The 10,960-nt window shown below is 32.6% G+C and overlaps 1 long non-coding RNA gene across 2 annotated transcripts; it reads right to left on the bottom strand.

Moving 5' to 3' along the window:
- Positions 1 to 226: 226 nt before the first annotated feature.
- On the bottom strand, positions 227 to 9,106 carry LOC134675283 (uncharacterized). Of its 2 annotated transcripts, XR_010099711.1 has the most exons (3): positions 5,665 to 8,598; positions 3,100 to 3,851; positions 227 to 2,958 (listed from the first exon to the last, which is right to left on the bottom strand). It is a non-coding gene; the product is annotated as an uncharacterized LOC134675283 (long non-coding RNA). The 2 variants fall into 2 exon arrangements; XR_010099710.1 differs by having other exon boundaries at positions 227 to 3,851; positions 5,665 to 9,106.
- Between the last annotated feature and the right edge of the window lie 1,854 nt (positions 9,107 to 10,960).

The following is a 10,960-nucleotide window of genomic DNA, read 5'->3' as shown; positions in this document are numbered from 1 at the left end:
GGCCTCCCCCTTGGATCTCCATACGTATGCAGGAAGATTAGAATATTATAATTTTATTATGTATGGTTATGCATTATGAGCTATCAACAGTGCCGACAGTGACCAGATCATTTATCCGAAACCATTTCGTAACAAGATTATAAATTCTGAATCGCTCACCTGAACTAAATACCTACAGCTCCAAAAAATTATGAGGAAAAACTGGATAGAAATTTAAAGAAAAACATTACTTTTTAACGTTTATTTATTATTTTTTGTACAATGTTTTAATTACGATAGGTATTACAAAAAGTGGTATTAATGTGTTTATTAATTTAACATTTCAATTTAAACATTTTATTACCTCCTTTCATAATATTAAAAATGACAATAACAAATCACTGTATCTGATTACTTACTTATTTTCAAAATTTGCGTATCGGCAACAGCATATGTGTTAGACACAAAATTCCTTACATTTATTAGAAACTATAGGAAAATAATTCATCTTTCTAGCCATGAGTGTCACAAAAATTGCATTTTTTTTTAATTTTGTGGATTTAGTTTGGGCCAGACGCATAATTTGAATACCTAGTCATCTTTTTTTCAGGCTGAATGAAAAAATTAGAGTTTCAACTGATTATTTCCCTATTGATAACAAGAGCCAAAAATGATTTGAAAATATATTATTATAGAGTACGTACCTACTTTTCCTATCCTTAACACATTTTTGGCTCTTATATCAGTTAATTATCAGCTGGAACTCGTAGTAAAAGATCAAATTCATGACCTAATATTACAATCAGAAAACGCCTCTAGATATAATAATTTCTTTATTCAATTCCCTTTTAAAATGAGCTCTATTTTAATTTGTTTAAAGTTTAATTTAAACGCAAATCTAAATTAACCAGCTTTATTCCAACATGATATCGGTTATTTTCTATTATTATAATACTAACTCTAATACACTTATGGCCATTTATAATTTATTGCTGTTTGTTACTTAACATATTTTCACAATATTTACATATTCAACTACGTGTAATTTTATCTTAAATTCTAACAAATAGATAATTAATTGTATATAACTTACATTTATGATTACTTTACATCTAAAACAACTATTAAATTATATAACTTGTTGGCAATGTGCTTCGAATTATACATCAATTTAATTACAATTATGCTATCACAGAATACACAAAAATATTTTACTGCTTTGCAATATATTTATAAACTTATTCAGGTTTTGAAAAAAAAACGGTTTTTTTATAAAAAAATAAATACCAGAAATGTAACCCAACTAGTTCAACTATTAGGACAAGATTCAAAAATCTTTAAACACCAGATATTTTTAAACAACAGCTGTACTAATAAATACAGTATTTTAATAAATGTAACTAACATTATAAATGTGACGTCCCACAGGTAAAGGTACCTTATGGCGGTTGGCGCTTACGCTATTATTAACGCCGCTCCAATATTATTGCGGCGCTATGCGACGTAAGTGCCAGCCGCCATAAGGTACCTTCTGCCATGGAACGTCACAAATTATTTAACAGTTATATATGTAATGCATGTATGTTAAGCAATCTCATGGAAAGTGACATAACAGATGCAAATCGACCCTGCCGATCAAATAAGGCTTTTGCGGAGAAGAGGCATCTATTCGACCTGCTTTACTGTTAACTCAGCCCATGACGGGCTACTAAGAAAAACGCTATGTTAGTGCGTTGTCATATTTTGATATAGATAATTTTATTTCAAATAGGAATGGAGTGTACATTGGTTGTTAATGTTTTTTGATAAAAAAAAATTGAAAGTACGAAAATATACATGCAAAATACGTGAATGACGCGTTTCAATATATATTAAGTATGTATTAAAACTCACCATATTAACTAGACCCTCTCTTAAAATTTTAGCGCTTGTGTAATAAGGTGGTTATTTATTTAACATCGCCAGACAATTTGAATAATTCTATCAAGAATAAACTATCGATCGTACTCCAACACACTTGAACTCATAGAAAGTCAATTTAAGTACGAACATACTTAAATAAAATTTCTTGATACGAGTAAGGTAAACGTACTGGTGCTCGACGCGGTCCCAGTACAAGTCATCTTGAAACTTAAGTCATTGTCAATAGAGACGATAGCAAGGTGTCACCTATTGGGCATTAGCATGTCGAGCACTAGAACGTTTAACTTATGTGGTTATGTCAGTTTATCAATGTCTAAAAAAAACTTATTGTATAATATAATAATCTCATAATTTTCTTTCAAGCCCTAGAAAATCAGGGAAGAAACCAAATGTTTGACTGAGAATAGGGAAAGGAATGGAAATGAGTATCATTGTTCGATGGGCCATTAAGAGGAGGGCCCTTTTGTGAACGAGTAGGTTAAGTCAAGACCCTCTCAATATACTTAGCTGGCATGCTAATAAAGAAAATAAAATACTGATATAAGTATAACATTACAAAGAGGTAAATATAAAGAACTTCGTCAATTTTGATATTGTAGATAAGCAAATGTTAGAAACTTTACCATTACTTGCGTTATTAGATCTTGCGAAAATTTTATTTTTATTGCAATAAACATTGACATAACAAAAAGAGTTACATAGTGATTTTATTATTAACTTTTTAAAAGAAATGGAATCATAACTAAAGTACACATATCTTAATTAATCGTCACAATGGATACAACACATATTATAACTTTACATTTTAGCTTAAATTACATAACACTTAATAATTACGTATTTGTTTTCCCCTTTTACTAACTTAAGACTACATTATTTACAATTATCTATAAAGATTAGGTAGGTAACAGTTGAAAAAATAGAATCGTAATTAATTACATTTACTAACATCTCTAAAATACAGAGGATTTTTATGATATTCTCAAGGAAAAGTGACGAAGTGTTAACTTTTAGTTAAAACGCCACATTTACTTTACATAACCGCCCTATGATACGCTTAATTGTGACGTTCCACGGCATAAGGTACCTTATGGCGGCTGGCACTTACGTTGCATAGCGCCGCAATAATATTGGAGCGGCGTTAATAACAGCGTAAGCGCCAACCGCGATAAGGTACCTTTACCGGGGGGACGTCACAATTAGGTCTGATAAAACAAATACATAACTTTCAAATCAAATGTTTAATGTTAGTTCATCACATGGCGACCCGGTAGGAAACGTTATAGTTTTATTATTCATACACTTAACAAAATCACAAATTAGTCAATATAACTACTTTTAGTTTACGAATAGATATATTTTTTAATTCGCTTTTAGCAGATTTTTTTATTTATTTGGTACGCATATTATCACGATGATAACACGATGATAATTAATATCCACACTTAGCAAAATCACAAATTAGTCAATATAAACACTTAACAAAATCACAAATTAGTCAATATAAACACTTATACACAAATTATAGTAAAAATAAATTTACTTTTAGTTTATGAATATATTTTTTTAATTCGCTTTTAGCAGGTATTTTTTCATTATTTTGTACGCATATTACGATGCTAATTAATGTTTGCAAAAATAAAAAAGCTAGCCTTAACTTTGCTTTAAGTGTCAAGCTTTCGGTCTAATAATCAGTTGTATGGAGTGGGTACCCTTAAGTAACTTTTTTCTCTTTCTCTATGATAATATGCATACTTTTCCTCTCACTTTAACTCTGACTGTCACAAACTTGTAAAAGAACTTTTGTAAAGGGCAAGTTCTATTTCATCAATAGTACTCATCAAGGAATTAATAAAGCAAAAAAAGGAACTGTGCTCATTAACATCTGTCTTAAAGGGTGAGCCCTTCAGAGAAGCAATATAATTAATCTAACTGAATGAAAACTCATCCTATTTAATTAGGATTGTTCATTTTTTTTCAAATGTTCTATTTCGAAAACCATTTCGAGATATAAGGTTTTTAAACAGTTTCCGACATTTGCTGCGATATAATAATTGAGGATTGAAGATATTTCAACAAATATCCTTATGACCTTAGTTTGACCTTCTCCTGGGCTGAATGTAAAGTCATTGCATAATAAAAGTTATCGAACCATAGTAAATAAATCCGTCACTCACGTATTGTCAAAATTATCATTGTCATCGATTGTCATAACAAATTTTTCAGTTAAACCGCTGCGCTTGTTTGTTACAATTTGATTTATAATTAATACCTAAACAGTAGATTTCATTGCTTAATAATATATCAAAAACCTTGTTCCTATGTGTGGGAATGATTCACAAAAATAATAGTTCGAATCCACGAAGACCTACGACGTGAAAGATGGTGCCGTGAATTAAACTTGGAATACCTACCTACTTCACGTGTTACACACAGTATTGCTGTGAGAATCACGTTGATGTAAGTATAAAATTAATATTAATTTACTACAATTAAGTATTTAAAAGCTCACTTTATTGGTAGGGTCGTGGTATCTATTTATTTTCTGTGGTAATGTAGCCAGAGTATCTAAAGGCAAACCGTTAAACAGAGATGGTGCCTACTAGAAAGAAGGAATATACAAGAATACATAGCCATACTCAAAATTCAGCCTGAAACTGCTTTAAAAAGATATAATTTCTAATTTCCAGGTACATGTTGCCGTTCAAGCTGCTGATATCATGGTGGACAAGACTTAATAAAGAGTTGTGAATAATAAAACATGTTTTTGTTTACCTACTTTTTTATCAATTTGGGAAATATGTTATATATGTTTACAAAAAAAATAGTAACTTTACATTAAATGTATGTTTATCATGTTCTGCACGAGCATCTGACAATGGTGGCTTCTTGTTGACCATCCAGAAGAGAAGTGTATGGTTTGTTATTTACTCTGTTCCCAGGCATTATTTACGGTCGTAAAGTATTACGACGATTAATAATTAATATGAAGTTCGTTTCAATACAAAATGCTCAACTTTGTTCTGGGCCCAAGTGCAGTTACATATCTCACAGCTGTATCTAAATAGGAATCACGATGACCTGAAATAATAGGATATAATTAGCAAAATTGGCATGTTCCTAATATAGTAGTATAAGTATGTAGTACAATATCCAAACAATGGTGACAAGCCGGCAGAAAGCACCCACTGGGTGCTAAGCTACCTTTAGCAATGGACGCTTGTAACGATTTTATGAATCCAATCTTCTTACAAATCGAATCAGTTAAAATATATATGATGTATGTAGGTAACTTACATTTGTATTTTTGCTCCCTTGATTTCAGCCAAGTTATGGTTGGAATTGGATGCTATATGGATACATACTCCAATAAAACTAAGTTATATTATATAACTTAGGCAGATTTCTGGAATCAGCTTTCTCAAATTTATAGCGTAGGTATTTTGAAATTAATGATTCAAAATAAACGAGTTTTCCATTCCAGACGATTGTTATTTATAGAAACTCGTGACACTGACATTGTCGACAGGTGACATTACAATCAATTGACAATGACAACTATTTTTTTAAATGCTTGTTGTTGCTTGTGCATTATCCTAATCAGCCGACGACATGTAATTTACGAAAAGTCGTATCTCATATTTTCAATAAATTATAAATATTCAACCGAGCCGCGAATTACTAAATCATTCAAATTGGTATCTTAAATTAACCTATATTTTCAGAAAATAAAATAAAAATGGGGGTCTAAAAAAAATGAACAATCCTAATTGAAGTCTTTGTCAAGCTTTCAACATTGAAACAAAAGGGAATTATAGACGGGATAGCAATTAACTGTACGGTTCTGTGAAATTTAAAATCCATTTGAACGTGAGAAGTAATGGATTTGCTGGGGTATTTTTGAGCAATTTTTGCACCACCAATACCCCCTCTACACGTTGTCCCAACACATTGGACCAATAGGTTGGGCCAACGTGTAGAGGAGCCATAAAACGAATAGGTACAGACAAAGTAAATAATACCACAAATCAACCGCGAATTTAACATACTTTCTAACCATGTGAAATAAAATATTCAATTATACTCGTACCAAGAATGAAACAAAAGCGTTTCTAAATATAGCCGAGTTACAATGTGGGATCATTTTCGTACATAGCAAGGAAATAAGATTTCCCTAATGCCAGGAATGAGATTGGGGCTTTATTTAAATGCAGAAAATTTTAGAATTAGAGGATGCTTACAAATGGTGAGACGTTTATTAAAATTAATGATATCTCCGGTGTATATTATTAACTTGATGCTACCGGGTTTCGATCAAGATAATAGATTACTATAATTACTGTTGAAACACCGACCCAGAGGCGTATTCTGATTGTTACAACAGGGATTATATCTCTTGTGAAAACAGATATGAGCGTTTACGGGCTCACACGAGAGGACGCCCAGCATCGCGCAAAGTGGAGAAAAGCAAATAGGAAAGCGGACCCTGGCAAAGGCCGGGATAACGCTAGGTAGAAGAAGATTGTCAAAAGTGCCATTTCTTCAAACAGAGCTGTCACATCCGGATCGAATTCGTAATCTGTCATTACAGTACAATAAGAAAACGGCTCCTGATTTCAAACTATTCTTAAAAATAATGCATATTTTAATTTAAAATTATTGAGTATTTAAACAATATTCTGATTAATTTGTTAAGTGGTACCGCCAAATTGCAATTCCATTTTTTGTCAATAAATTATTGACTTAATATCATGTCGTATGTACAAGCGAGCGCATGTCAATTATATTCATAAAATCCAGTCAGTAATTAAACAGAACATTTTGTTTTACGATAAAAAAAACGGCAACAACGGATCGAGTTGAAATAAGTATTCAACAATTTTCGATACAACTCATCTGTCTACGTCACGTTATCTGCAGTAAGAGTTAAATTCGAATATCATACTTTGACAGATCACCACAAAACCTAGGTGACGTGACCGAGATTCTATGAAATTGGACATATGGTAAAACCACACGGACGAAATTGAATACGAATTAGGGAACTCGGTAGTGTAGTACGCCAAGTCTAAATGGGTAGGTATATAATTATAACTATAATATTTCATTAGACGATAACGAAGGACGATAATAACAGATCAGTGGGATAGATTAGGTATTTAAATAGGTAACGAATTTAAATGTGATATACAACAACAAACACAAGTCGGCGGTCAAGCGTAAAACTACATTTAACCCTTTATTCTATAAACCCACACCAATTTTCTGTTATCAAACCGTTTCAGATACTTCGAACTCACGTCATGTAGCGTGTCTCTTTGCACTTAAATCCGATTACATCTGTATCGTTCCGTGACTGCAATTTTTTTTATGCAAAATCCTTGTTATTTCATTTATAAAGACATTGGATTTCACAAAGCATATATATTTAAATAAAGAATGAGATTTGAGATTATTCAAATGTCATTCTGATGGGACGGATTAAATAGAAATGTAAAATAGTAAAATTGATGGTTCAGGACTGTTTGGTTAACAAATTGTCTTCACATTTCACAGCGTTGCAATTTTATTCAAAAACTATTAAAATATTGTTTAATGCTATTTCTCCACGATTCCAGTTTGGCTCTGTCTACTGTCTATTCGTCTAATGTACAGCATTTTTTACTAGCTTTTTATTAACTTGCAGTGTACCCATGTATGTTTGTACGGGTCAAATATTGCAAGTTAAATTTGACCCATTTCCCGACTTAAAATGAAGCTGAAAAAATGTATACATATGTAAGTCAGGTGACAATGCAATATGGTACCATGGGCCTGATATGCCATAGCAATTGTGTTGATAATGATAAAACGAAACCTAATTGTATTTGGGGTTTTTAGAATTGTCTCGATAATTACTAGTAGCTTGTGGAAAGAAAAGTACAGTCAGCGATAAAAACTTGTAACAAAAATGTTTTTTTTTGCAAAAAACTTATTGTAGTTGTATTGTAGTACACTTTTAACTGACCATTAGACTCTGTCTTTCAAATAAAGTTTATAATAATATTATACAACCTGACAAAACTGACTGACAGTTACCTACTAGTTGTTACTAATGATTTTATTTACATAATAAACTAGCTATAAAAACGAAACTATTCGAGCGTATCCTCACTTATACCATTTTGCAAACACTTTTTTACCAACTACTTATTAAGCTAAAAGTAAAACACATATCACCCGAGTACAAAATAGTAGGCATACGACATCGAAACATGCAATACATTATTGCCTTTATTCGGACTTGGCTCGATCATTGAGCAACTATTTTTACAACCTCATTAAACTACGTTAAGGTAAACGCCCCAGCGCTCGACATGCTAATGCCGAATAGATGACACCCTGCTATTAACAATGAATTAATAAATGAAAATCTCAATTTAATCCTAATTTCAGGCTACTAGTAGCCCATACGTAAATACCTTAAAACTAGCATACATATTATAAAAATATATAATTTTAAAACTAAACAATTCAAATCACATTATGGTTGCGATGCCACAACATAAGTTTAAAGATGACAATGACATAAGTTTAAAGATGACAATGACATAAGTTTCAAGATGACTATGACATAAGTTTAAAGATGACAATGACATAAGTTTCAAGATGACTATGACATAAGTTTAAAGATGACAATGACATAAGTTTCAAGATGACTATGACATAAGTTTAAAGATGACAATGACATAAGTTTCAAGATGACAATGACATAAGTTTAAAGATGACAATGACATAAGTTTAAAGATGACAATGACATAAGTTTAAAGATGACAATGACATAAGTTTAAAGATGACAATGACATAAGTTTAAAGATGACAATGACATAAGTTTAAAGATGACAATGACATAAGTTCAAAGATGTCATGTACTGGGACAGTGTCACTGCGAAGTCTACATTACTTAGGGCCACTTGCACCATTCAACTAACCCGGGGTTAACCGGTTAAACCTGCAGTTACCATGGTTACCAGTACAATTTGACACTGGGTTAACAGTTTAACCGCTTAACCCTGGGTTAGTGGAATGGTGCAAGTCGGCCTTAAATAGGTACTAACAGATAAAAAAGTCTACAAAACCTAGAATGATTAATTTCTGTATAAGATATTAATAAGACTAAAAGCGAATTTTATCATGACTATCTAGAGTATCTAGACTGTTAGTAGAAAATAATAGTATATATATTATTAAAGTTAAAGGCTTGCTACACGGTCGCCGACAAGCCCCCAGACCGCGTGGCCTTGGCCGGTCCCGGATCGTGTAGACAGTTGTTACCAACAAAATTTGACCAAAACTGACCAAGGACAGACCAAGGTCAGACGGTTAGAAGGCTTGTCGGCGACCGTGTAGCAAGCCTTTTTGTTGGTAACAACTGTCTACATGGTCCGGGACAGACCAAGGCCACGCGGTCTGGGGGCTTGTCGGCGACCGTGTAGCAAGCCTTTTAGAGCGAATTTCGCTTAATCGTAAAATATATTTGACATGGTAAGAGGTATGTCAGGATCGTAGCAAGTAGGAAATGTATGGTCTCTGCCTACCCCTCCGGGAAATAGGCGTGATTATATGTATGTATGTATGTATATTTGACATCATTGTAATAACAGTTTTGAATGATTCACGGTTAGTTTCACTAGACTTAAGGGGCCCACTGATTAACAGTCCGCCGGACGCTATCGGCCTGTCAGTTAGAACAAAATATTGACAGTTCTGAACAACTGACAGACCGATACCGTCCGGCGGACTGTTAATCAGTGGGCCCCTTTATATCGACCGGGATATGAACCGTGATTACCTTTTGTATCATTGTAATAAACATGCCCATAGTTTTAACTAAAGTGATGGTACAAGTGCTCGACGCGGTCCCAGTCAGTACATGTCATGTCATCTTGAAACTTAAGTCATTGTCAATAGAGGTGACAACAGGGTGTCGAGCACTAGTACCACAATCTTAGAAGTCGTAAGTGAAATGTATTTGTATTAAATTTTTAATTTAAAATAAATACCATTATATCTAATAAATGCAGAAAAATCATTTGTGCTTTTTATTTAGATATTGAAGAGCTAATAATATACCCATTTTTGAAAAATAAAATCTTAAGATAGTTTTACGGCTTGGCCGTTATAACAAGAATCAACTAGGTCTAAATTAGACTGCACTTTTATCTAACAGTGTAGTGAATCACAATGATTGTAACAATAATTTGTCACACTAAAACTACCCTTATGTACACTTGCTTACAGCTAATAGAGTATACTTTACCACAACTCCTAATTTACAAAATCGCGAAATATTCGATGCAATTCCTGAAAATATTTTAAAACTACGTAGTAAATTTATATATACAATCTTCTTAACACGCACTTCAAATATTGCATATTCAAATAATAAACGAGATACAAAATTTTAATTAACTAGTTTTACAAAAAAAACTATAATTATTAGGTAACAATGCTGCTCCTTTGATTTTAAATGATATAATTATCAAAATTCTGATACAATGGATAAATCGACCATTATAATGTTCGTGGACACCGAGAAATAACAATATGTTGTCACAAAACGTACAGTCAGCAGCAGAGGTTGCTAAGCGGATCAGGAGTTCAAAATGATCTTGACGCGACTTTATTGTTAAGAGACTAAGAGCGTGTCAAGGTCATTTTGAACACCACACCCGCTTAGCAACTTCTGCTGCTGACTGTACTTCCATAAATTAAAAGCGTCAGAATCTAATAAAAGTCTGTTGCCACAAAACGTACCTATCATAAATTAAGAACGTCAGAATCATGCATGATAAATAAAAATGGTGATAAGGGCGATAACCGATAACTTCTCATGTTTTATATCGGTTCTCCATGCATTATGTGTCACACCACACGAGACCAAAGTAATTGGCAACTTGTTCGACCTATTTTAAATCCCGAGTAAGCAAAAGATACTGCCTTAAATAGTTCTAACGGCAAAAAACAAAAAAATACTCTAAAAGAGGAAGTCATTCTTCACTTTAAGCATATTTACAAT

This window comes from Cydia fagiglandana, chromosome 21 (genome assembly GCF_963556715.1).
Source record: "Cydia fagiglandana chromosome 21, ilCydFagi1.1, whole genome shotgun sequence".
NCBI lineage: Eukaryota > Metazoa > Arthropoda > Insecta > Lepidoptera > Tortricidae > Cydia > Cydia fagiglandana.
This window is presented reverse-complemented; position numbering and strand designations above follow the sequence as displayed.